At 41.2% G+C, this 26,758-nt stretch overlaps 2 long non-coding RNA genes across 3 annotated transcripts; one reads left to right on the top strand and one right to left on the bottom strand.

Moving 5' to 3' along the window:
- Positions 1 to 3,871: 3,871 nt before the first annotated feature.
- LOC143272589 (uncharacterized) lies at positions 3,872 to 11,994 on the bottom strand. The gene is made up of 3 exons (XR_013050268.1): positions 11,921 to 11,994; positions 6,449 to 6,575; positions 3,872 to 5,602 (listed from the first exon to the last, which is right to left on the bottom strand). It is a non-coding gene; the product is annotated as an uncharacterized LOC143272589 (long non-coding RNA).
- Positions 11,995 to 13,229: 1,235 nt separating this feature from the next.
- On the top strand, positions 13,230 to 25,578 carry LOC143272485 (uncharacterized). 2 transcript variants are annotated; one of them, XR_013050120.1, is made up of 5 exons: positions 13,269 to 13,793; positions 15,274 to 15,384; positions 16,286 to 16,384; positions 16,662 to 16,731; positions 25,059 to 25,578. It is a non-coding gene; the product is annotated as an uncharacterized LOC143272485 (long non-coding RNA). The 2 variants fall into 2 exon arrangements; XR_013050108.1 differs by lacking the exon at positions 25,059 to 25,578 and having other exon boundaries at positions 13,230 to 13,793; positions 16,662 to 20,693.
- The last annotated feature ends 1,180 nt before the right edge of the window (positions 25,579 to 26,758 follow it).

Below are 26,758 nucleotides of genomic sequence, written 5' to 3'. Positions count from 1 at the left end.
TCCTGGATAGGAATAGGGATGTCAGCTATGAAGTTCAGAGGCCATACACTGAGCCTGTGCCCTGGAGATGGAGTTTCAACAGATTTGACATTGTCAGGGGACTTGTGGCTGGACCAGAAGGAGTCAGGTTGTGGACCAGGTGGCATCCTGGCTACATTCTGAAGCAGTGACTCTATAAATGGTTGGTTCTTCTGCAATGTGGTGACTTGAAGACAGAAAAGGCCTGGGGTGGACTAGGGCAAGGACAGTTGTTGGCCATGTACTGGTCATTTTCTTCAAGGACCACCCTACCCTTCAGCCTCAAGGGACCACTGCCAACACAATTCCTCTAATCCCAAGACTATTCAAACACAACCTCCCAACACCACCCTCAGATCTGAGAAGAAAGAAACTTAAATGTTCCACCTTTCCAGCCATATTATTGAAACTTTCATGTTTCAAGGATCAGGCTGTTGAATGGCAGTCCCCAACATACCCACTCTTCCAATGTACATACCCAACCTTGCCAGCTCTAAACTCTACCTGTCTTCTAGGCCCAGCTAGACTTCTTACATAAGCTGGCTGGTTCTCTTCATGGCCCCCATCTCTACACAGGGATTACTCCTTCCTGTATGCCCCATGACTTTAGTTTTACTCTGTTATCTCCCATATGGTCTGGATCTCCTTCTTTTCTCTAACCCTGTTTATAATGGAGATTTAGATTCCAACTTTGCAATCTAAAATCCAATTTAGATTTTATCCTTTGTCTCTTTCAAGTTTCTGTTCAAAGGTTCCTGACTCAAAGGCCTTCCCTGAACACTACTCCAGAGAAGTAGTTTTTGAGCTTGGAATTTTCTGGCTGAATCAGTTTCTCACAGTGTGAGGAGTGGGTGGTAAAGGTAGCAGACAAGCAAAAGACTTACACCTGGCAGCTACCTCACGATATCACTTTAAAGGATAATGCTGCATCACCTGCAAAAAAAGCATTTTGAACTAAAGGAAACACAAGATAAATATACGTTCAAGATCCAGAAACTAATCATTAGTAAGGGTTTGATGTTCTTTAATGGAAGAATGATTTTATGCTTCACTCTTTTCAGAAATTGAACCAAGTCACAGGTGTCACCCACTCAATGTATCTGATCCAGACAGCATCCTAGAGACCACCAGTCTAAAGATAGTTGACAAACTCATAAAGACCAGACATCCTAGAGAAAGAGGAAGAGATGCCTTGGGGAGATGTCAATATTTTAAATCATCATGCCAGTTCTTTGGTGAAAAAATAAGGGTGCGATAATGTCTACTTCTCAAAAATGATGTTGTTATGTTTACTGACTGTATTACATGTTAATTCTCAGCCTACCAATGCAGAATCCAATGCCTTTTATCAAGGGGATAAAAGAAAAACCTGTAACAGGAGACAACATGATCTTGTTTGCTATGCTCAGGCAACTTTCCCTCTGATAAACTACTGTCTTAGGGATGAAACGTTTTTGGTTCATTTGTTTTGGTTTTTTGGAAAATACTATTATACTACCCCTTGTGTCAATTATAAAGGCTAATATGGGACAGGATATATTATGCTCATTTTCCTCAGTAAAATTTTGCAATTGTTTGGTCATCAGAATTAAGAGAGCTTTTTTTCCCCTGAGAATTGTGTTGTTGTTTTTTTCTTACTTTTCTTATTCTTTTTAATTTTATATGTATGAGTAGTTTTTTGTTTGTTTTTCCTTTTATTTTCTTTTACAATACCATTCAGTTCTACACATCAGCCATGGATTCCCTTGTTCTCCCTCCTCCTGCCCCCTCCCCTTCCCCCCAGCCCACCCCCCATTCCTACCTCTTCCAGGGGAAATCTTCCCCAGAGGACTGATATTGACCTGATAGACTCAGGCCAGGCAGGTCCAGTCCCCTCCTCCCAGACTGAGCCAAGCATCCCTGCATAAGCCCCAGGTTTCAAACAGCCAACTCATGCAATGAGCACAGGACCTGGTACCACTGCCTAGATGCCTCCCAAATAGATCAAGCCAATCAACTGTCTCACCTATTCAGAGGGCCTGATCCAGTTGGGGGCGCCTCAGCCTTTGGTTCATAGTTCATGTGTTTCCATTCATTTGGCTATTTGTCCCTGTGCTTTATCCAACCTTGGTTTCAACAATTCTTGCTCATATAAACCCTCCTCTTTCTTGCTAATTAGACTCCTGACGCTCCACCCGGGGCCTAGCCGTGGATCTCTGCATCCAGATCCCTCAGCCGTTGGATGGGGTTTCTGGCATGACTATTAGAGTGTTTGGCCATCCCATCACCAGAGTAGGTCAGTTCCGGCTGTCTCTTGACCATTGCCAGCAGTCTATTGAGAACAGAGAACAGAGACTCACTGGGGGTTCTAACTGATGTACTTCCTTTAAGCACAGAGGCAGAATAAGGGCAGGAAAATATTGTGTTCCTTCAAAGGATTGTAATTTACATAGTCACTTGTCTCACCAGCAGCTTTTACCCTCATCTCAGATCTCCTCAGCAGAAGCATTTCTGTTAAAACAGGTAACATGAGTTCTCTAGAATGCTAGCAACTATGTCTAATACATTTTGAGCTTTCTTTAATGCCAGATAAGCTTACTCCCCTTGGGGTACATGTGGGAAGCAGATGAAGTTCTCGTTTAATGTATATAGTTGACACAGTCATGATCATACCAAGGATTTCAATGTCATACCCATGGGAATGGCAAAGCCTTCCCCTATTCAGTCTTGAAGAAAAGCAAAAGCCCTCCAGAGGACCATATATCAATGTTGACTATATGTAAAACACACAATCACAGCTTCCTTTCCCAGGCCAACTATAATCTGGCTTACCTTCTCTACAAAGTCCTTGGACTAGGATATTACCTGCAGCTGGGGCAAACCCTGAAAGTAGGTTGAAAAGCAAGTATGTCCACTATGGTTCCTCCTATGAAGGAAGAGCAGAAACCAGTAAGAGAAAGCAATAGCAACTCAGTGCTGGCCCTCTGACATTTACCCTGTTGTTCAAGGGAAGTTTGAAATAAGACTGCATCCTCTGCAGAAATGCATGGCATATTGGTGCTTGTCTATTTGCTCAGATAGAATCATCTTATTCTCTTTCTGTAGTAGTATTTAACCTTTGTGAAAACTTGTTTAGAGCTTGGTTGGCATGAAAGGGAGCTGACAGAAAATGCCTTTCTACTAATATTTTCAGGGTATATCAGCATGGTGCAGGAAAATAAACATTATCCTGTAATAATTTGTAATCAAGTCAGCAGGATCATACTGGAGGTTAAGTGTGCAACTCTGTTGACATGTAGGAACTCCAATGCTGGCAATGTAACAATGATTCCAAAAAACATTTTCAAAGTCATTCAGAAACAAGAATTCTCACCCAAAAAATGCATGAGAAGTTCATAAGTTCCTTTTATTTCTTAATTGGATTATGCTAGCTTGTATAATGTCTACAAATCTGTGTTTGTATTTCTATATGAATCTTCTATAATTGATTTGTAATTATTTTGATTAGTATTTTTCCTACTGCACTGAGTACTGCTAAACTAATTTTCTTCACACTTTTGGGGTTTTCTAGTTGTATATGACCATGCATATTGAATTATTTCTATTTGTAGGTTTTCACTGGCGAATCAGTATTTTAAAGGTGGATAATAATTGAGTATTAGCATTGGTGTGTGTATGGGTTCCTTTAGGATCAATTTTCAGATGGATCTATACTTTTAGCATTAGTTTTGACAGATGCAATGCATTTTGGGGGTTTTCTAGAATGGGCTTTATAGGGTGCATTAATAACGGGGCATTAATTTAACAAAACTGTGAACAAAGTGTTTTCTACTTAATACCAATTTTCTAGTGCACAAAAGTTTTGAGGGAAAAATTGTGGGTTCATTACATGTTTTATAATATGTTTATTCAAGAGATGAAACATGCATATGTATTTACTTATAAAAAGAGACGAACTGTAAAAGAATAAAGTATGGATGTCACTGAAGTCATTTTGTTGAATGAGTGAGTTTTACTCAGTTACAGGAATATGTGAAAAGAGTTGCTTACAATACTAAAAGGGGCTCAGAGAGTTGCTACCATGAAACACCTTGGTATACAAATTATGAACATTGGACACCCTGAGCCCACTGCACATGTGTAGGCCTATCTACATGTTGGAGGGTATCATTTCATCAGAGCTTTTTCTAAGCATGATTTCTGGTCCGAGTTTCTTCGGGAGACTTAAGTATAAGAAATCCTATCAGTTTTGCAAACTTGCCAATGATATATAAAGAGGTTATTTTTTGTGTGTTATTACCTTCCCTTCATGAAAAAATGTTACAGTCTCCAGAAAATATTTAATCAACAGTACCTTCCTATTTTTACCACTTTGCATAAATTATGCAGTCTTTGAGATTAAGAGTAAAATGTTTTAATGAATTTTTTTCTACATTTAGAATGTTTGCTTAGTGAAAATTATAGATAGTTTCTAAGAGTGGAACATTACAAAAGGCTATCTAATGTTCATATTTTCTAGTGTCCTTTAAGGACAGAGCTTGGAAAAATCATGTACAAAATCACTTACAACAGAAACTTTTCTCCCCAGGATGAATTTTGTGATGGATCCTTAGCTGTGTCTGCTAGCTAAAGCAGTAGTGGCATTAGCTACAAGGATTCTCTCTTGTATGAACTCTCTGATTTTTTTTTAAGAGTTGAGGCACATATGCATGATTTCATACATTTACTACATTTGTAAGGTTTCTCTCCTATATGAACTTGCTGATGAATTCTAAGCTCTGAAGCACTTGAAAAGGAGTTCTCACATTCCCAACATTTGTAAGGTTTTTCTCCTGTATGAATTCTCTCATGTTTTCGAAGACCTGATCTTTAGTTAAATAATTTCTCACATTCACCACATTTGTAATGTTTCTTTCCTTATGACTTTTCTCATATGACTCAAGATTTGTGCTAAAATGCAAAAGGACTTTACACATTCAGTACATTTGTAAGGTTTCTCACCTGTGTGAGTTCTCTGTTTTATATGAGTTGAGCCACATGCAAAGGATTTCTCACATTCCCTACATTTGTAAGGTTTTTCTCCTGTATGAATTCTTTGATGATTTGTAAGGGTTGAACTATTTGTAAATGGCTTCTCACATTCACTACATTTGTAAGGGTTCTCTCCTGTATGAATCTTCTGATGATATTTAAGAGTAGAACTATATGTAAATGATTTCTTGAATTCACTACATTTGTAAGATTTCCCTCCTGCATGAATCCTCTGATGATTTTTAAGAGTTGAATTGCATGTAAATGACTTCTTACACTCACTACATTTGTAAGGTTTCTGTCCTTTGTGAGATTTCTGATGTGTTCCAAGATTTGAGCTAAATCCATAAGATTTTTCACATTCACCATATTTGTAAGGCTCCTCTCCTGTATGAATTCTCTGATGGTTTCTGTAGTATTGCTGGTGTTATAAGGTATACACCGAGATGATTCATAAAGCATTTTGCCAAGATCATTATCTTTATAAAACTTCTTTTGGATATTCACATGCTGATAGTACTATTTGATCCTTGATCCATGATGTTTTCATATTTACCACATATGCGATGTTTCTCTGGAAAGTCAGAACAAACACAGCTAATAGGAACTGCTGAATGAGTAAGAGCTTCAATACTTGAAGTTCCCTCAAGGTAACAAGCATTTACTAAAAGCAGAGCTCTCAGCATAGGCCTTCTGTGTTTTACTATCATTAACTGAACAGTAATAAAAAACACTCTAGTCTCCGTTAAACACAAGGATCACTGAAGGGGCTTCCATCCTCACATGAAATGGATATTTTGAAGAGACAGGAAAAAAATGGGTGATTGAGAAAGCATCATATGTGGATTATTTCTATACATAGTCATACTGTGCAGCCTTGGCTTACTAGGAACTCACTAGGTAACTTAAGCTAGCCTGAAACTCACCAGTTCCTCTTGGTTCAGCCTCCCTAGTGCTAGGATTAAAATCATGTTCACCAAGACTAAAGATACAGACCAGATTTGAAAAACTGACTAATAAAACAAACAAAAACAACAACATAGCTACCATAGTATTTTCTCTATTTTAAAACTTCTCCATTTTTTAAATCAGAAAGAGGTGAATCATTTAATTCAATAGTAAAAAAAATATTCCAATAACTAACAGTATTTCACTACATTTCCATGCTCTGAATATTCAATATTCTTTGAAGTTTTCAGTTAAAAACTAGTTAAGGGGCCTTGAGAGATCACAATATATAACACTTGTTGCTTTTGCAGAAAAATGTAAAAGAAGCACCAGGTAAAATTATGTTTATTACCAGAACTTCCCTCATTTCTGGTAGTCATAGAATGTTCATGCAGTTTACTTAAAAATAATACACAAATAATAGGTAAATATAAACAATGAGTCAGGAATTCTACAAGAAGAACATGCTTACCTACAAAAACTAGATTTCTGTAATTCTCCAACATCACATCAATATATAAAGTCCTCCAAGCAGGATTCAGACATTCCCACTCCTCATGGGAGAAGTCTTCATCCAAATCACTGAATGCCAACAGACCCTGTAATAGAAAATTACCCCTTTACCATATGCTTTGGGCAAAATACTTTCCTATGAAAAGAAATATAAGGAATGACAGCCACTTTTGTGATGCAGATGAGGCATGACAATAATTAAAGACTAAAGTTTTCTAGAGGTTGTACAGAGATAGGTTAGCAATTTTAAGCACTTTTAGCTGCTCTTTCAGAGGATTCACATTCAATTCCTACTACACAACTGAGTTTAACTCCAGTTCCATGGGATCCAATGCTCACTTCTGATCTCTGCAGGCAGGAGGTAGATAGCAGTCATGCAGATATTTTAAAGGAAAAATGAAAGTTAATTTTGAAGATACTTTCTAGAATATTCATACTTTTTTTAAAATCTCTGTAAAAACAGGATGACAAAGATTTTGCAATTAAACTTTTAGGGAATATGAAATAATTATATGAGGTATAGATGTCGAGATGCACCTTTATGAGGGGCATTTTGAAATCAAACATCATCACCGTGTCTAATCTCACATGGAAAAGTTATGATAAGCAAAACTGCTTCCAAATGTTTCACCTATCGTCCTGCTCTCGTATGGATGCTGGCTCAATCTGAATCTTGTCCTCACAAGATGCTGTTCTAAAATGCTCAGTTGGGATACTGAAGCCCAGGTTCCATGCTGCACCCTCTGTAGAACAATGTGGAAGGCAGAATTCAGGGATCAATTCAAAGTTAGTGAGGTCTATTGTTTTTTCCGATAAGGAAGATCAGTAAGAGTGTATATATCCCATGCTCTAAAAGTCAAATAATATGTGATGTTAAGTTATGACACTACTTTGACTACCATGAAATAGAAAAATCAGTATTAGATACTGTTATCCCACAAGCCAATACAGATGAATAACAATTTCAGAAATTCAATATACGGTTTTAGTACAGAATAGTTAGAGAAATTTGGATAAATTAATAGCCTATATGACAATGAATTCAGATGAAGTAGAAAAATCTTCTGTGATCAATAAGAATGTACAATGTTTGTCAGAATTATATTGATTCTTCATTAATATTAAGTATTTTGCTGCCTATAAGATCAGCTCAATTTAAAACTTGAATCTTGTAATTCTAACTCTGTTCTTTAATTCAATATTTGAGCTCACTCATCTAAGAGAATTTTAGATTGCTTGCAAAATTGTCATTTATTATTGTTCTTTCATATTTCAGAGAGAAGACACAAGGTTATTATCCCCACTCCTTGAAAAATGTCCATGAGAAATGTAAAGCTGAAGGTTAGAGAAAGACATCAGTGGTAAAAAGAACTTGCTGTTCTTGCAGGGAAACCCAGTTCAAATCTATCTACACGTGTGGGAGCTTACTACAGTAACAGATTCTAGTGCCAAGTGTTTTGTGCCAACCTCAGGACTCCATATTCACCAGCAGGCATGCGGTACATATAAAAACATGCTAAAAACATTCACATATGTAAATACATTGTATTTAAAAGAAAGAAATGGAAACCTGTCCATTGCAGCCTCACTTCAGAATCTCCACCTAGGTCATACAGTAACTTTGGGGAAGCAAAACCGTAGGATGGGGGAGCTTTCCTCTCCCCAAAAGAAAAGAGAGCAAAATCATTAACAGAGGCATTCACTGAGGCTAGAAAATTGATGGTTTATGCACAGCTCCAAGACAACTGTTTCTAGAAAAGTCTTACTTTATATTTCCCCTGATGCAATATCAATATGGGGCCTGCTTTGCTTATAAAATGCTCTGTGGTACAATGTCTGAAAAACAAAATGAAGGACAAAGAGAAATTACTAATCTATTGAAAATGTACCACTGACCATTGGAATTGAGAGAATGATAAGAGCAAGAGATATCCTGAAACAAATATATTTCAGGTATTCAAATCCTGTGTTCCCAGTCCCCAACAAAACAGAGACCCCCTGCCTGACCAGAGGCCATGCAGGCCACCAAAACTGCAGGTATGCCATCTGCCAGAGGACATTCACTCACTCTGTAGTTTCCTGACCACTCTACTCTCAAGCCCCTCCCATCTTCACCATGGTGTCATGTCCACGCCCACAACTCAGACAGAGACCACCTACTTGACGAGATGTTATGCTGGCCACCAGAAATCTAGATAGTTCACCCACCACAGACCACCTCCACTCTCTCAGTGCCTGCCCAACCTACCCCCAACATTCTTTACCATCCTCATTACTTTGTCCCAGCTCCTGACTCAGGCAGAGACCCCCTGCTTATCAGAAGCCATGCTGTTTACCATAAGATCAAGTAGGGCACATGCCAACAATACTGCCCTCATACACTCAGTGCACTCTCCATTCTCAATTCACCCACAACACCTCATCACTATGTCCAAACCTCCAACTCATGCGAAACCCTGCTTGACCAGATGTCTCCCCAGCCACCAGAAATCCAGCCCTCAACATGAATGAAAGACACATACTCAACCACAGGCCACATCAACCTGGAGACCAGAGATAATACAGAAACCAACCAATCAAAAAAAAAAAAAAAAAAAGAAAACCTAAAACCAAAAAAAAAAAAAAACCAATAAACACCCCTCCAACAAAGATAAAGTCAGAAACTGACACCTGTAACTATAACTACCACAAACCCAGATGCCTAGATGCCAGCCCAAGAACACAATCAACAACAGCCAAGGCCACATCACCACCAGAGCCTAGCTATCTTACTACAACAAGTCCTGAATATCCCAAAACAACTGAAGCACAAAAAAATAAAGAAATTAAAACCAGGTTTATGGAGGTGATAGATGTCCTTAAAGAGGACATAAATAAATCCCTTAAAAAAAATCAAGAAAAACACAAACAAAAACAGAGAAAATTAATAAATCTCTTAAAGAAAGACAAGAATAAACAGTTAAAGGAAATGAATAAAACTTTTCAAACCTAAAAATGGAAATAGAAACAATAAAGAAAACACCAACTGAAGGAATTCTGGAAATAAAAAAAAAGGAGGTAAGTAAACAGGAACAAAAGATGCAAGCATCACCAGGAGTCTCCAACACATGGATGAAAGAATTCCCATGCAGGGATTGCCCTGGGAAGGGGAAATAGAATAGCTTTGGCCAGTGGACTAGGGGCAGGTGGTAACTGAGAAATGATCTACTTCAAGACCCAGCTTTAATACTTTTGTGTATATACCCAAAGGATGCTCCATCCTACCACAAGGACACTTGTCCAACTAGGCTCATAGCTGCATTATTCACAATAGCCAGAAACTGGTAACTCATGTCCTGCAGTCAAAGAATGTATAAAGGAAATGTGGGGTGTTTACACAATGGAGTGTTGACGGGAGCCAAAAGCCTAAGTGATCCTTGACACACATGCCACCACATTTAGGCTTCTCTCCTCTTTTCCTAGATCTAGGCCTTGCTTAAGTCTCCATAGCACCAGAACCTCTTCTCATAAATATCAGAACCTCTTCTCAGAAATCAGGTGACCACGTTACAGTTAGGCAGTTAAGCAAGAATAGATAATCCCCATAGCAACATTCCCTGCTGGCTGAAAAACCCATAATTAAAGTCCCCTCTCTGCTTGAATCCCCTTTTGCCCCTCCCTATATATGCCTTAAGAGGAAAGTAAGATTTTGGAGCTTGATCAGACCCCAATGGCCGGGGCAGAGTATTACTCAGCTGTTGAAAATAATCACATCATGAAATCTACAGGTAAATGGATGCAACTACAAGAAATTATCCTGAGTGAGGTAACCCATTATAGCAAACATGGTATGTACTCACTTAGAAGTTAGCTGTTAATAAAGGTTAAGTATGCTACAAACCACAGACCCAGAGAGGATAACTAACAAATTGGGCTCAAAGCTGGATTAATGGATCTCCCTTGGAAGGGGAAATTGATTTTCCAGAAGGATTAGGAGGGATCAAGTGGTAGGGGAGGGGTGGAGAAAGAAAGTACGGGGGAGAGAGGCTAATGAATTGGAGAACATTTGGAGGGCTACATGGAACCCTAGTACAGTGGAAACTTCCACAATACTATGAGAGTAACCACAGGGAAGACTCCTAGTAATGGAGGAAATAGAGTCTGAACTGGCCATATTCTTTAACCAGACACCTCCCAGTGTTGAGACTGGGACACCAACCCAGCCACAAAACCTTCAACCTACAATCTATCCTGACTGCAAGATATGCAGGGACAATGGAAGTGTAGAACTTTTGGGAGTGGACAACCAGTGATTGGTCTAAATTGAGGCCCATGGTACAAAAGGAGTCCACGCACAACACTGCCAGGAAGACCAGGAAGGAGAGGCTGGAAAGCCCAGAGACCTGTAATAGAAAACAAACAAACAAACAAACAAACAAACAAAACAAAACAAAACAAAACATGTGTTCCACATGATCCAAATGATATTCTGCTATACTCATGTATCAGTGCCTAGCCTAATTGTCATCAGAATAGCTTCTTCTGGCAGCTTATGGGAGCATAAAGAGATCCACAGCCAAACATTACATAGAGAGAGTCCAAATTGGAGATCCCCATGAGGTCCCTCCCCTCAGAGCACAAGGCCTGTTCATTTCTGAAAGGAACCAGAGGAGTACAGAGTGGGAGGTGGGGAAGTGTGGGAAGAAACTGGGAGGAGCGGCAGGAGGGGAACCACAGTTGGTTGGGATGTGTTGTATGTGAGAAAAATATAAATCAGAATTAAAAGGCTGAAAAAGAAAAACAAACAAACACCTAGAGGCACATCATCACTGAATGATATCAAATGCCAATGAGAAAAACCAGTATACTGCAATCTGCATCTCTTCACAGAAACATCAGTTTCATGGCAAGAGCAAGGCAGAGCATTCCATCTCTCATCTGCCCACTCTACACTGCTGAAACATTTAGTATTAGGATTTAGACAGTGAGTCTTTTCTGTGATACAAGGAAATAGTTTCATGTATTTGCATGGCCACATTCATAATCCTGGTTCTGGAATCCTGACCATCCCTGAAATGTTACCTTTGCAGCACATCAGACTTTCCTTCATCACTAATATATAGGGACACAGATCCATCCTCAGTAGGAACTGTAGGGCAGCAATATATGTCATTGATCGTCATTCACAATGGACTCTCTTTCACAACTGCAGGTCTTAAGTCTATGAAAAATAGTTGCTTCACAGTAGTAATGGGGAGAATATAAAATAGAACAAGGCTGTGCTATGAAGGTCACATGATTTAAGGACATTTTTGATAACCAGTGAAGAAAAAAGAAAAAAAGTCACAGGAAATAAACACATCTGATGAAATTGTCCAAGGCAGAGTACAAAAGGCCTTCCTGACTTCAATATCAAATAATTTTCAAGGAAATATCCGGACACAACACTGACCTGCTGCTCATTTACAGGAGACACAGCCATTCTTCTTGTTGATCTTCTCCGAGTTTCTGTCTCTGGAACAAAGACCAGAACTCTTGTTCACATTTCACATCAACGTTTAAAAAGCACAAACCTACAAATCTACAACCGTGTTATGTGTGTTATGGACAATGTCATACCACAGGAAAAAAATCCAAACACCCAAGTGATACCAGGTCTTGTCAATATTTCTACAGAGAGGAGAGCTTGCCAAATTATACTTGGAGTTCTTAAAGAAAATAGCTCTCAGGTGGTGGGAGTCATCACGGCCTTCTTTCTGTTTCTAGGCCTGGCTAGGGGAACAATATTCTTATTAAGGGCAGTTTTGTGACCATATGGCGACAGGACGGTACTGTCTGCCTGCTTCCAGCTCATTGCCTTCTCTGCTGGGGTCAATGAACAGAGGTCCAAAAGTTTGCTTTTCTAGCTGACTTCTGCATTCTTCCGGTCTGTGCTGGGCTCAGATATCTGGGTCCCAGGGAGGGAGCCCCTGCAGATGGACTTGTCAATGGGGGGTCAGAGTGGCAAGGGTGCACAGCTCTGACTGATCTCTGCTTAAGCCAAGCACAAGAAGCTCCTAGGCTGAGAGAGAGCTGTCTCTCTGCCTATCACAAGGACCGGGGGTGGGGGGCGTGGGGGGGGTGGAGGTGGCAGGCCTGACTGGTGTATATGATCTGATGATGTTCCTTCTCCCTTCCTTCTTGAATGCCTGTTCTCTGTGACGGAAACTAGACGCCTTTGGAGGCTCTCTGATTAAACAAACTTTTCCCCCTCCCCAGCTCCCTGTGACCTCCCAATGCTTAACCCCTTGGACAGGCTAGGAGGCTGGCAGACTGGGTCTAGGGGTTGAACATGGCCCTAGTGTGGACCTGGGTATAAGAGGGAGAAGGAACCCTTCGGCCTCAGAAGGGCTGAAGTTAAAGGACAGGCCTAGAGCCAAGACAACCAGTGTTGCTCTGATTTAGAAAGGCCATTTTTTTCTTTTTTGCTCACTTTTTTTTAAGACAAGATGTAGCCCACAGTGACCTCGCATTTCATATGTCCCTAAAGATGACCTTGAACGGCTCTTGTTATCTTCACCTATCACATGCTGGTATTGCAGGTATGCACCTCCATGTCCTGGATCTGGAGATCAAATCCAGGACACTGTGAGTGCTAAACAAGCACTAAGCTAACCCGAGCTACACTCCAGCCCCTTTCTAATTTCCAAGTACTGGCAATGGAGTTTCCTCTTCGCTGTTTATTCCCTCCCCCTCCGCACCCCTCCCCCACAACTCTGTCCACAGTTCCTGGAACAAACTGCCAAACTGGCCAGCACCACCCCTAGCTCCCGGCTGTCCTCCCATATCCCTGTGCAGAAAAAGACTGAGACCGGGTTTCTTCCTTACCTTGGCACCAGGCCCTGATGGGGAAACTGCTGGAAGAAATTGAAATATGGCATTGGCTTCTCTTTCAGCCTGAAACGGCCAGAGATTCTGCCAGTCCAGGCCCCTTCTCCAACCCAGCAGGCCTCCTTCTCAAGGGGGTGGGCCATGGCAGTGGCAACTCTGAGATCCCATTCCTTTAAAACAGAAGGGTCCCAGGCAGATCTCTGTGAATTTGAGGCCAGCCTGGTCTACTGAGTGAGATCCAGGACAGGCACCAAAACTACACAGAGAAACTCTTTCTTGAAAAACAAAAGAACAAAAACAAAACGACAAACAAAAATAACAAAACAGAAGGATCTACTCCTGGCTGACCTTGGAGTGAACCTGCTGCAAGTCTGCCCCCGTCTGGATCCGCAGCCAGCAAGGCAGTGGTTAGACTGGTGATTGGCAGCCACATGTGGGAGCCACGAACCCTGAAGGTAGACATTTTGACCTTCGACTTTCATACACTGTTGCAGGGTCCCAAGTGTCTGCAAGGTGGCGGATTGCTTTGTGGGTGACTCAGTACAGCCAGAGAGTCTGGCCCTACCATCTGTCCTGGAAGCCTTTCCTAAGGAGCTTGGTTTGGTGGAGCTGTCCATGGGTTGGCAGGGTTCCTTGAGCCCACTTCGCTTTCCTTTTATAGATCTTTTCTCCGCCTCTCCCAGTGGAAAAGGAGGAAAAACTGAGAGGGGTGGGCCCAGAAAGATTCATAGGCTCCTCCCCACCAGAGAGCTCAGGTTGTTTTGCCCAGACACATAGCAGTGGGAGGGTGTAGAGTGGGGTGCTCTCCCCGTGTGGCTGCTCCCCATGCATACTCTGCAGTGACTAGGGTGGCTGGGGCCACCATTTACTTGTGTTCAGGCCTCTGCAAGTTCGCAAAGAAACAATCATGGAGGAGCTTTTACCTCATAGACTCTTTGTGCTGATTTAGTTGCTCCTTGAACACCTGCACTACTGTGCCCTTGGGTGTGTCCTGCTGGAGGGAAGAGCAAACTCTTTCACACGGCTGATGTTCACGTGGAGCAGCACACAAAAACGCTATTTCTGTTAAAGTTTGTTCTTCACCCAAAAGAAATTTTTTTTTTTTTTTTGGTTTTTCGAGACAGGGTTTCTCTGTGTAGCTTTGCGCCTTTCCTGGAACTCACTTGGTAGCCCAGGCTGGCCTCGAACTCACAAAGATCTGCCTGCCTCTGCCTCCGGAGTGCTGGCCCCAAAAGAAAAATTTCTAATTAATGAATTTCTGATTTGTAAGTGAACCAGGGGGTCCCATGGGGGTTCTTAATCTGTTTAAATCTCATTCAGGATTTTTTCCAAGGTGTATCAGCTTCCAACCCACATAGCTGAACTCTAATATATCGTTCAGAAATTCTGACTGTCCATTTATTTAAAAACCATCTTTTGTGAATTTTTCCACTCTTGATTTTTCTTCTTACTGTAGCTGCAAGGTCTTTTTTTTTTTTTTTAATGGTAGTTCTTCTCACTTGGATCTTCAAATCAGTGTGAACTGTACCTCTAAATATGACTTCATTGTAAGAGATGCACTTTCAGATTTTAAAATGCAAAGGCATTGTGGTCATGGTAATATCATGGTAATACATGATCCTTCATTCTTATTTGACAGAAGAGGAGGTGGAGACTTTTGCCTTTTAGTCAGAAATTGCTCAGCCTCTGTCCCTCATCTTCAATAGTATCTATTCAAATGGGAAATTTTTTCCTTTGGGAGTTGACTTCTAAGACTTAGGATGTGGGTATCCTTTTGTGTTTCTCAAACTTTATATAGGAGAAGTGTAATATGAGATGTAGTGGGAGTGATTTGGAGGGATAATTCAGCAGTTGATCTCCAAAACTGTCACAAGTTTGAAATGGAAGGGACTGTTGGACAAGTGGAATAATGTGGCTGTGCATATGTATTAACAGGCATTGGACAGTATTCCATAAGAGGAGTTGAGAGGCCCTTCCAAGTTGGACAGGAGTAAAGAGCAGAAAAATGAAATCTGCCCCAACCGTCAAGGAGCACAGAAACTGCAGGTGAGGAGCTTTTAGAGCAAAAGATTCTGCTCCGGGGCGCTAATGCTCTACTCTGTACTCTGATACTGACAAAGCATTTTGCACTTGAACCCTTACTTGAAAATCTAAAGAAATTTAGAGTGATGAGAACAGTGACTATGTTTGCAGTTCCTCAGCCCCTGTGCCCTCCTGAGGCAACTGTACCACGGAAGTGTCTAATTGGCCTCCCTTGCCCCTCTGCAGAATCTCTAGCTGGACAGAAAAAGAAACTCTTAGGGGTCTGGGTCAGGTCAAGCATAAGCTTGTCCCTTTCTAGGAGTGAGCCTCATAGATTGCCTCTGTTCCCTCCAGCTGAGCTTCAAGGACAGATCAGACCACAGGCTTCCCCACTTCTAGTTAAAGGGCTCCACAATCCTGCATCTGCTCAGCACTACTGATGCCCACATTCCCATTCAAACTGGCTCCCAACAGTATCAGGCAAGTTGGAAGCTTGGAGCACCACTCCCACCCCCCAACTCTCTGCACCTGGTGTCCTTGCCTGAGCACAGGTATAGGGGAAGACTAGAAATGCATGTTCCCTCAGCTCCATCCACTACCCAGCTTGAGCAGCCATGGGCCCACTGGCTTCTAGCCTTGTCCACTCCCTCCATCACCTCCCTCCCTGGCTTGTCTGGCACAGCTTCTCTTACATGGCTAGGAGATAGGCCAGGCCAGATTTCTACAGGGAACCCTTTTAGTGATGCTCTCCCTCTTCACCAGCCTGCTTGGTCACAGCCATCAGCCTTCACCATTCTGGACACAGTGACCACCATTGCCACTTAGTGGGCCAGACTTGTGAATATCTGAAGCCCAAGGGCTTCCTCTTAGGTCAGGTTCCCCGTTTTCTAACAATGGTGTCTCCTTCCCTGTTTGCCTGGGTCAGTGATCTAGGACCAGTGACTCTGACCTTCAAAGATCTGTATGACCTGCTGCATCTTCCCTCAACCACTTACCCAGCTCTGGAGAGATCTGGTGACCTGATGTAAGTTCTTTTCCCCATTGCTTTGTTCAGTCCTTGCTTATCCTATGTCTTAGTTGATGAGACACCAATCTGAAGCTTCCCTGGAACACCCAAAGAAGGATCTTCAACCTAATTTATTGTCCTCCCTCCTGCTAGTTTTTCCCTTCCCAGCATCCATTACAATTTATAAGTGTTTATGATTTTAATAGCTGTCTCACTCAGAGTAAGCACTTAGAGTATACAAGCACTAGGTGTCAGAAACAATGTTGGTTTATTCTTGTTCTTCCTCTCATTTTAGGACTGCACTGGCCCCACTAGAGAGGCACATTGCTGGGCTCAAATTACAGCATCTGTGACTCCATCTGCAGGTAGGAAGAGGTGGGAGCCCTGTTTTGGGTTCAGTCAATACATAGCAGTGGCTTTCTAGAGATTCCCATCTCATCAAATGACAAGTAAGAAAGGTGCTGATATAAATCATCAGAGAGGCTTCCTCCAGTGGCTAATGGGAGCAGATGCAGAGACCCACTGCAGAGGGACCCGCCTTTTGCACATCAAAGACATTGGCAATGAGATGCAGAGTCAGTGAGAAAAAAACACACAGACTACTTTCCTGAGGAATAAGTGCTTCTCATCTGCTCTTTATTTTTAGCCACCCTGTTTATAGTCACCACACCAAGTTGATTACAAATAGGAGGATTTTCCCCATAATCAAATGGTACACAGTTACTATATGATCATCATAAAACCATATTTTTCTGGAACAAGTCAATCTCAGTACATTTCTTAGTCGCATATTTATGTACTTTCTGAGAAACCCACATTCAGTTAAACATTCATTTTTTAGACTTCTCACAAAACCAAGATCCTTGCTGGGCAGTGGTAGCACATGCCTTTAATCGCAGCACTAGGGAGGCAGAGACAGGAGGATCTCTGTGAGTTCCAGGCCAGCCTGGACTACAGAGCAAGATCCAGGACAGGCACCAAAATTATACAGAGAAACCCTGTCTTGAAAAAATAAAAAAACAAAACAAAACCAAGATCCTTTCATCCATGGCTGTTTGCATAGGGAGTGGTTTTTTTGATTGCCAGGAAAACAGGTTACTAGTTTCACTTTTCATATTTTTTAGAGTCCTGTGCAATTATCTTTACTAGGCACTCAATTCTTTGTTTTGTAGTTACATGAAGTCCTTATTGAAACTGTTGTTTCAGATATGATGCCCACTGAAACTCATGAACACATTCATCAAGATTAAATGAACTTGAGCCAGCCTGGCTCCTGAGACCCAATTGTTTTTCTTAATCCCTAACCAAACCCACAATCTATATAGCTCTTCAAGGTAAACTCATGAGTCTTAGCTGTGTGACTCTTCCTTGTTCTTATTTTCTATCCTTTGCAGCCCCTGCTTTGTCAAGGCTGGGCAACACTAATCCTACCTTTACCTATGTTAATTTCCCACTCAGATGACCTCTGTCACAGTCCCTCACTATATTTATCAAAAACTCTTAGTCATCAAATCCCATTTACACTAACACTATTATAGTATAAAATCACTGCTTCAGTTAAAGAGTACACCTTAAGAGGAAATCATCTTCATAATAATCCATAGGAAACATGCCAAGTAGAGCAGAATATTTCCAATCCCACTACATTAAAGGCAGTGGAGATCTCCCTACCCCCATTTACATCATGCCAGATACCAGAGAAAAATGTAAGACCAGAGAAATGCAGCAACCATGTAAAGGCACAGCAATAGCAAGAGACAGTCCAGAGCCAAAGCCCTCAGGGCCTTGCCTATGTAAGATTCGCCCATCAGTGCCTTCCTTCCTGGTGGTCTAATCTCTTGAAACTTAATGGCCACCTGATGTTCCTCTCACATGTCCACCAGCCCCACAGCCAAACATTAGGCAAAGCCTAAACTGGACACCTCCATTGGGATCCTCCCGTTGGAGCTCAGGGAACCCTGAAGAATAGGGAGAGGAGGGAATGTAGGAATCAGATGGGCCGAGAATACTAGGAGGATAACTTGGCCCAAAAAAAACTAAGAATGACTCATAGGGGCTCAGAGAGCCTGAAGCAGCAATAATGAGGTCTGCATGTCCCTTCATTAGGTCCTCTGCATATTAGTTTTGCTTGTTAGCTTAGTATTTTTTGTGAGACTCCTAACACTGGGAGTGGGGATGTCTTTGACCCTATTGTCTGCTCTTGGGATCTTTTTCCTTTCACTGGGTTATCTCACCCAGCCTTGCTATGAGGGTTTGTGCCTAGTCTTATTGAATGTTTTCATGCCATGCTCAGGTGATATCCCTGGGAGGCTCTTTTCTCAAGAAAATCAGAGGAGCAATGGATCTGGTGGAGAGGGGGGCTGGGGGCTGGGAGGAGTAAGCAGATGGGAAACTGTGATCAGGATGCATTGTATGAGAAGAATAAATAAAAATATATGCCAGGGGTGATGGTACCGGCCTTTAATCCCAGAACTCTGTAGCCAGAGGTAAGCAAGTTTCTTTGAGTTTGAGGCCAGGCTGGTCTACAGAGCAAGTTCCAGGATACCCAGAGAAAGATATTTTTATTTTGGTTATGTCTGTTGATAATCCAGCAGATTATGGAATATTCAATGATCAAATAATGGCACTTAATAAATATTTCCTTTTAAAATAAAATCTTCATTTATTTCACAGTTGTATATATTTATGACATATGATATTTTCTAAGCAGGATTTAAATATAATGCTCAAGTCTGGTTGATTTGTCAACATCCACATCATTGCTTTGTGTTTGGAGATTTGAGGTCCTCACCTGTATTGGTTATCCACTATATGTAATAAAGTGGATGATGTACAATGCAGGTCTTTAGATATTGTTGTTCACTCAAATTGTGCTTGCATCACAACTCTCCAGCCTAAGTTTACCCCTCCAGTCTTCACAGTCCCTCCTATGTAGACATTGCTAGTCTATCCAGAGTGCTGTGTTTCAATGGCAGTTGTATGTATTCTACTGGTCAGGAGACAGAATCTATTATATCAATATCATTTCCTTTGATATCCAGAGAAGTGGACTAGCTGTCATGAACATGCATGGTTCTTAGTGATGATTTTAATAATCTATAGCACTAGCAGCTGTATAAGGGATTCCTCTTCCTCTACACCATCACCAGTATGTGTGACCTAATCCCTTTAACAGTAAGATTGTAACTTGGGAGAAATCATTGCTCCCACTTGTTATGACATGTCTTACCATGAAAAAATAATGAAATCAGGCAATTATTCTAAAAACATGCTAACAATTGGAGGTATCCTTTTAGTCTATGACTGTGCTTTTGGTTTCTGACAACTTCACACAAACTGGAGTGAACTGAAGAGAAGAGACCGCAACTGAAGAATTGTCCACTTAACATTGCCAAGAGTTGTCAGGAGGTCCTGGGTTGTATAAAAAAGCAAGCTGATCAGTCAATGGAGAAATCATCATTACTCCATGCTTTCTACTTCAGTTACTGCCTTGAGATCTGCATTTGGGGTGCTGAGAAGAAGGTATATTCCTGTTTGTTAGGATGGAATGCTCTATAGATATTAATTAAATCCATTTAAGTCATTACATCAGTTAGGTCCCTTATTTCTCTGTTAAATTTTGATCTGGCAGATCTGTCCAGTGGTGAGAGTGGGGTGTTGAAGTCTCCCACTATTAATATGTGGGGTTTTATATGTGATTTAAGCTTTAGTAATATTTCTTTTACATATGTGGGTACCCTTTTATTTGGGACATAATGTTCAGAATTGAAACTTCATCTTGGTGGATCTTTCCTGTGATAAGTATGTAATATCCTTCTTGATCTCTTTTGATTGATTTTATTTTGAAGTCTATTTTGTTAGATATTAGGACAGCTACACCAGCATTCTTCTTTAGTCCATTTGATTGGAAAGACTTTTCCCAGCCTTTTACTCTGACGTAGTGTCTATCTTTGAAGTTGAGGTGTATTTCTTGTATGCAGCAGAAAGATGGATCCTGCTTTCATATCCATTCTGATAGACTCTGTCTTTTAATAGGTGAATTAAATCCATTGATATTAAGGGATATTAATGACCAGTGATTGTTGATTCCTGTTATTTTTTGGTGGTAGCATGTGTGTACTTCTCTTCTTTCAGGTTTACTGCTGTGGGGTTATCTATTGCATGTATTTTGTGGGTTTATCTGAAATCCTTAGGTTGAAATTTTCCTTCCAGTGCTTTCTGTAGGGCTGGATAGGTGTTGTTTAATTCAGATTTTGTCTTGGAATGTCTTGTTCACTCCATCTATAGTGACTGAAAATTTTGTTGGGCATATTAGTCGAGGCTGACATCCATGATCTCTTAGTGTCTGTATTACATCTGTCCAGGTCTTTCTGGCTTTCAAAGTCTCCATTGAGAAATGGGATGTTATTCTGATGGGTCTGCCTTTATAAGTCACTTGCCCTTTTTCCTTAGCTGCTGTTAATATTTTTTCTTCTTTTTGTACTTTTAGTGGTTTAATTATTATGTGGCGAGGGGACTTTTTTGGGGGTCTGGTCTATTTGGTATTCTGTGAGCTTCTTGTATCTTCATAGGTATTTCCTTCTCTATGTTGGGATAGTTTTCTTCCATGATTTTGTTGAATGTATTTTCTGTACCTTTGAGTTGGTATTCCTCTCCTTCTATCCCTATTATTTTTAGTTTTGGCCTTTTCATGGTATCCCAGATTTCCTGGACAGTATGTTTTCTTTGACTGTTGAATCTATATTCTCTATTGTATCTCCTACACTGGAGATTCTCTCTGTCTCTTCCATCTCTTGTATTCTGTCGATTATACTTGCACCTGTATTTTTGTTCATTTATTCAGATTTTCTATTTTCAGCATTCCCTCAGTTTGTGTCTTCTTCATGGTTTCTATTTCACTTTTCAAATCTTGAGCTGTTTCCTTCACATGTTTAATTGCCTTTTCATGGTTTTCTTGGCTTTCTTTAAGAAATTTATTGATTTCTTCTAACTTTTTGTCTTGTCCTCAATTTCTTTAAGAGAAAAATTCATTTCTTTTTTAAAGACCACTAGTGTCTTCATGAAGTTATTTTTAACTTCACTTTCTTATGTTTCTTCAACATTGTGATGTTCAGGTCTTGCTTTTGTAGAAGGGCTAGGTTCTTGTCAGGCCATATTGCTTTTTATGTCGTTGTACGTATTTAGGCACTGGCATCTATCCATCTCTTCCTCCAATAGGTACAAAAGGTGCCTGTGTCTGAGCGAGCTGCTATTGGTCCAATTTGTGCTTGCTGTATCTATGTCTCAGAAGGCCACTCTGGGTCCCATCTTAGCTTTAGTTACATTGGAGCTGCCAGTTTCTGTATCCAGGGAGCTGCTCTTGGTCTTGTCTGGGTTCTTGGTCCAATGAGAGCTGGCAGTTTCTATGTCTCAGGAAGTCACTGGGATAGCAGCGGAATGGGTATGTTTGCAATAGGGTGTATGTCTTGTAGATTGCAGGGTCCAAAGGGGGGGCTTTGATGGATGAGTTTGCCCACAGGAGTCTTCCCTGCTCCTCGGCAACTGGGGCAGTGATGTGTATGGGGTTCCCAGAGACTGTATGTGTCCCAGGGCCTAGGTCCTAGAGGCAGGACCCTCTAGGTGAGAGATGAGTCATTCACCTATTGGTCCAATCAAAGCTGATGGATTCTGTGTCTGAGGAAGCCACTAGGGTCATAGGGGGATAGGTTTTGAGGTAGGGCATGGGTCTTGTTGATTCAAGGTTGAATGGGGGGTATAGGTGAGGGAGCCTGTTGTCAGGAGTCTTCGCTGCTGGCTGGCAACTGGGGTAGAGATGATTCAGGGTTTCCAGGGACTGGTTCTATCTCAGGGCCTAGCTCCTAGAGCCATATCTAGGATGTGGCTGGGGCTTTCTCCCATGTAAAGAGACTGTACTTTAGGCCAAGTATATTTTTCTTCCTATCACTAACTCATGCCTTCATGCCCCCACCATTTGCTTTCCTGATCACCATGACCCAGAAAGAACATCCAGAGCTTTGAACCATACTCATGTTCTTTTACCCCCAATGCTCCCAGCTCCTGTCCTTTCTCACCTGGTGATTGGCTTCTGCTCTGATTCCAGAGGCAGGTGTTGACTATGAAAGGAGGCCTGTTCTGAGTCAGGATGGAACTTAGGTTTCATTAACTCTTTACAATGTCTGTAGTGGATATTAGAGCATCTCTGGACTGAGGATCCAGGAAGTGGGAAAAGTGAAAGCTGGGGTAGATGACCCTAAGCTGTGTCCTGGCTCTGAGTGTCCAGTTTGGAGATTCTGTGAACATCAGCATACGTGAGGACTGTTGGGAACTGAGAGAGACACTTACTTGGATAATGGGGAACTTCCAAGTAGCATCCTTGTGGAGGAGAAGAACTTAACAGTTTGAAACAGTGTACTAGTTAGCATTAACAGTCACCTTGACACAGCCCAAAGTCATATTGGTGGAAAAAGTGTCCCAACTGAGTAACTGCAACTTCATGTCTATGGCCAATCTTTATCAAGTTAGGCTGTGGACATGTCTTGATGGAGTGTCTTAATTGGCTCAGGAGGGACCAAGCCTCTTTGGGCAGCACCATCCATATGCAGATGGTCCTTGAATGTATGAGATAGAAAGCTAAACATGAGCCAGAGTGTGAGCCTGTGAATGAGCCAGCAAGCAGCATGTTTTCTACCTTGACTTCCTTCAGTGCTACACTATGATACAGCCCCAGAAGGAAATGGACCATTTACTCTTTCCTAAACTGCTATGCTCAGGAGAAAAGAATACAACAGTGTATTGGGAGGAGCAGAAGACATGTCAATTTGAATCAGTGTTCTTTGTACTAGAGAACAGACCTTCAACAACCTGTGGACAAAGAAAAGGAAGGCTTTAGACACCAATGATGGGCCAGAAAGTGCATGTGCAGCCCCTGTATTAGACTCTCAAGAGAAATGTTCTTGGACTTTCCTCTGAAATTTTCTAAGCACAGGGCTCCTTCTGAAGGTGCCTATCCTCTGGATGTACACTATTTCAATTCTTGTCATGGACTTCCTTAGAAAAATCTGAAACCTTGTGTAGATCCAACCTACACTAGAAGGAATTAGGAGTTCTGAAGAGCACAGTGAACCTGATGACAGGCCCTACATCCCACCTGTGCTGAGGGTCTCAGGGCAGTTCACTGTTGACTTGTTGACCATGCCTACTGTAGCCCTAGACGTGAGATTGTCATTCTCCCAGTGATCTCCATGGGGTGATATCAGGACACACCATTAAAAATCAGAAAATTGTTTTCCTGAGCCATGACCTTGCCTAGCCAACTCATTTCTATTTTTGTCTCCACTAATCCAGAGCTTCCTCCCTAGATTCTGTTCAGACCTACTGGCTCCTTCCTTTTTTCTGAGAACACATGGGGAACACTAAAGTCGCCTCTCTTGGCATCTCTCATAGGGCAATACAGGATTACTACCAGGGAATGACCTAGGCAAAGGGCAAAGGTGACCCAGGAAGATCGGGGGGATATGTGCTCACTGAACACACAGCTCAGCCAACACATAATGCTGAAGGTTACTTTGAAGCCCTCCACAGATAGAAGGAGCTAACAGACTTTTCAAGAACACACAGATCGCCTCTACCCCAACACTGAGTACATGGAACTCCTCACACCATGGCTCCTGGAACATTCTCCTGGATCAGGCAATTGACTGGTGGCATTAGTGATACAGGATTTATCTTCATCCCTAGTCATCACTTAGCTAGTCCCTTTGCAGTCCTCAAAGACTGTCCTTTTCCTTCAGAGAGTAAATCTTACCTTCCCAGAGCACTGAGGACACAGGGCAGACCGGATGCTCAGCTGGGTCTCTGTGTCACAAAGACACATAGACAGGATAGAGGCTCCTTCTTATGTGCAGACACAACCAATGCCACAGGATAGGAGAGGTGATTGATCAAGATTACCAAGGTGAAATTGGATTGGTGCTCCACAATGGAAGTAAGAAAGGTTATGGCTGTTGGGCAGGAAATCCTTTAGGACTACTCTAGATTCCACCTTGTTTTATAATTAAAGACAATGGGAGACTGCAACATGTTAATACAGGCAGATAACAAAAGACACAGACTCACCAGAATGAACATATAGGTCACAGCTCCATGAAAAGAGCCAAGGATGTGTAGTTTCATTCTCACTGAATGAGAGTAAAAGCCATGTATTCAAAATTTAGTCAAATTATGTAAGTTTTAATTTCTGCCATAATAGGTTCCTCCCTAAAAGCAGGTTTGAGAAAAGACCAAGGAAAAAAGGGGGCAATGGGGTTTTTATATCCTCCCAAAATAGGGGAAAGGCTTTCCAGGGCTTAGGAGTTCCAGAGGAACTTTGATGATGTAGGTACTTGGTAGAACAACTTAGCTTCTGAGGGTAGAGGTCTAGGGTTAGGGCATGGAACATGTTCAGTTCCAGAATCTTAAGTTTTACAGTAAATAGAAACAAACTTCTTTTGACACCATGAAAAGATGGTTTCTGATATTAAGATGGAGTCAGGCTGGTCCATCAATCATAGGAGAAGGTAATTACAAATACTAACTAAGGCATGTGAACAATTTCAGAAAGGTGGATTAGAGTTGACATGAGTTATTCTGTTGTATTTTTTTAAGAATGTGCTCATACAGATATTTGTGTTTTCTTCTTATTTCTTTATCATAGGATGTAACATCAATCAAGAGAATACTAATGATTATTATATTTCAGTTTGAGATACTGAAAGAATATCTCTCAAGGAATCTTGCTACCTCTTCTAAATTAGTAATGACTTTGTGGCTTTATGGGGACAGTTTTAGCATGTTTGGTAAAATTGTAACCTGGTTAAATATATATTTCATTTGCAATTACATGTGTGATAAATAAATTATGTTTAGTTATAAGCTAGTTATTGTTTTCATTTAGAAATTAATCACCGCATAAGGATATATGCTTGAGTGACAGGTTGACAAGAGGTAGACTCATAAAGGCTGTTCTTGGTTATCAACTTGACTATATTTGAGATGAACGAAAATCTGAAAATGAAATGCATACCAGTTAGGGATTGTTTTTAATTAATTTTAAGTAGGAAGAATCACTTCTAATCTGGTTCTTGAGGCAAGAAGACTCACTCCTTTATTCTGGGTGTTGAGGCAGGAAGACACACTTTCAATTGGGCCATACTTTCTGCTGAAAGCCTGTAAAGAGACACTGCAGATAAAGTGCAGTGCTTTGTGCTTTGCCTTCTTGCTCTTGACTTCCTAGCATGTTTGCCTGCTCGTTCGCCTTCACTGGCATTAGAGCCTACTCCTTTCGATTCCCCATCTACTAAAGACCAGGTGAGTCATCCAGCCTCATGGACTGAGCATCTTTTAGATTTATGGAATTTCTTTTGATAGCCACCCATTGTTGTATTAGCAGGACTACAGGCTGTGCGTCATTCTATTAATCACACACACACACACACACACACACACACACACACACACACACACATTCAGAGAGAGTCTCATTCCCTTTGACTGTTCTGGTGTGTGAATGTGTGGTAACCACCTCTGGTTCACTTTATAGTGTCTCCCTCTCTGTGTCTCTCAGTTTTGCTCAGTCTCTGTCTCTCATTCTCATTCTTCCTCAGTCCCACTGTCTCTCCATATCTTTCTCTGTCTCTCCCTATGTGTCTGTGTAGATGAATTTCAAAAATGGTTTTATTATATGAAACCACCCAGCCAAATATAGGGGTGAAAGCTTTATATCAGGAAAAGCCACCAGGCAACCATACCTTACCAACTCTGCAGATTCCAAATGCGAGTTACTTCCTGTCTGCCCATGCCTTTATTGTGTTGCTTTTCTGCCCTTTCCTTGGCTCTCTTAGCCCAGCTACCTCACCTCCAATACCTACACAGCTCAGTCACTTTCTGTCTGTCTGTACAGACCTCCAGGCTTCTCTGGTTGGTACTGGGAATAAAGGCATGTTTCACCATGCTTGGCTCTGTTCCCTACCTTGAACACACAGAGACCCTGCCTGAGAAGTGATAGGATTAAGGATGTGCACTCTCTGACTTTTGTGTTTACTATAGTGGCCGGCTTTCCTCTGATCTCCAGGCAAACTTTATTAAAGCATAAATAAAATGTCACCCCATTTCCCCTTTTTTGTCTAAAAAAATTATAACTAATATGAGAAAGACTATATACATTAGTACAATAACTATATATAATATATACAAGCAAAATATACATCAACAATGTCTAGTCCATCTGCATTCGACAAATACATAGAAATGGCTTCTTTATCTATCTTATTTTGTTGAGTCCAAAATGTACCTAATTCACTTTCCATCCTATCTTGTATTACCAACAGAAAAGTATTTTATGGTGTCTTTGAAATC

The sequence above is a fragment of the Peromyscus maniculatus genome, chromosome 1 (assembly GCF_049852395.1).
Source record: "Peromyscus maniculatus bairdii isolate BWxNUB_F1_BW_parent chromosome 1, HU_Pman_BW_mat_3.1, whole genome shotgun sequence".
Taxonomy (NCBI): Eukaryota; Metazoa; Chordata; class Mammalia; order Rodentia; family Cricetidae; genus Peromyscus; species Peromyscus maniculatus.
This window is presented reverse-complemented; position numbering and strand designations above follow the sequence as displayed.